At 43.2% G+C, this 1,154-nt stretch overlaps 1 non-coding gene across 1 annotated transcript; it reads right to left on the reverse strand.

Annotated features, from left to right (window-relative positions):
- Positions 1 to 404: 404 nt before the first annotated feature.
- LOC118909234 (small nucleolar RNA SNORA18) lies at positions 405 to 532 on the reverse strand. Its single transcript, XR_005023531.1, has one exon. It is a non-coding gene; the product is annotated as a small nucleolar RNA SNORA18 (small nucleolar RNA).
- Between the last annotated feature and the right edge of the window lie 622 nt (positions 533 to 1,154).

Consider the following 1,154-nt stretch of genomic DNA (forward strand, 5'->3'; position numbering starts at 1 on the left):
TTCCTTCCACTGCCAATCGCCTTTGCTTCTCCAAAGTGAGGCATGATCTTCAATACAAATAGTCCTTTTAAAACAAACTTTTGTTCAATCCAGTTATGATCAGTCAGTCCAATTTTCTTTTAACTCAGCTTCTTTGCTCTCCATGAATATGGACATACTTCAAAAACTCCCTACCTGTAATCTGAGTTCCATTTCTTCAAGCAATTTGCTTTGGGACAACATTTAGGGTCAGAGGAGATGAATGTGCCTGGCTCTCAATTTCAGACACCCTCTACCCCTGAGTTAAGTTCAAATCATATTCATTCCTAAGGTGTCATACGCCAAGAATAGTATAGATCATTGGGACATGCAAATACCTAAGATTAAAAAACAATTCTCTATTAGTTCTTTCATAGGTGTAGCAGACCTGTCTTGTAGTTCTTTCCCACAGAGCTAACACACAGTTCTGTGAGTAAAGGAAACCACATACTCTACGAGGAGTTTCCAATGATGTAGGTCTACAGAAAAAGCCCCATCCGAGATAGACCTCGAGGAAACTTAAGACTCTTAACTGTGTTCTTACTGTCTGTGTGATTTGGGGCAACATGATGAATCCTTTTAAGTCCAGGCTCCTCATCAGGGAATTAGAGGAGCTCCCAGGGATGCTCACAGGCTTGTAGGATGGAAGAAGAGGACTATGTAGGACCAGGGGCATGGTCACACACACAGTAGGCACTCTAAGAATGTTTGGTGATATGACTTGTCAAGCGTCACATAGCTAGAAGGGCCAAGCTAGATTTTAGTCCAGATCTGTTAGCACTTTGAACATACGGGAGAAAGTGCTTGTTATGAAAGTACCAAGTGCCCTCTGAAGGCCTTCCTCTCGGCATAATCCTGGAAGAGGGAGCAGCGGCCTCAGCCTCCATCTCACTCTTGGGGGTTCCTCTTTCTCCTCCCTTCTGGACTGCTATTCACTCCCCCAGCATCCACTGGCTACATGGGAGGACCATGAGCATTGTTTCTAAAAAAATTGTGGTAAAATGCACATGACATAAAATTTACCATTAGTGACTGTTGGTACTTTCATAATGTTATACAACCACCACTGCTGTCTAGTTCCAGAACATTTTCATCATTCCCAAAGGAAACCCCTTACCCAGTCCTTCCTCCCAACC

Source organism: Manis pentadactyla, chromosome 6, assembly GCF_030020395.1.
Source record: "Manis pentadactyla isolate mManPen7 chromosome 6, mManPen7.hap1, whole genome shotgun sequence".
Lineage (NCBI taxonomy): Eukaryota > Metazoa > Chordata > Mammalia > Pholidota > Manidae > Manis > Manis pentadactyla.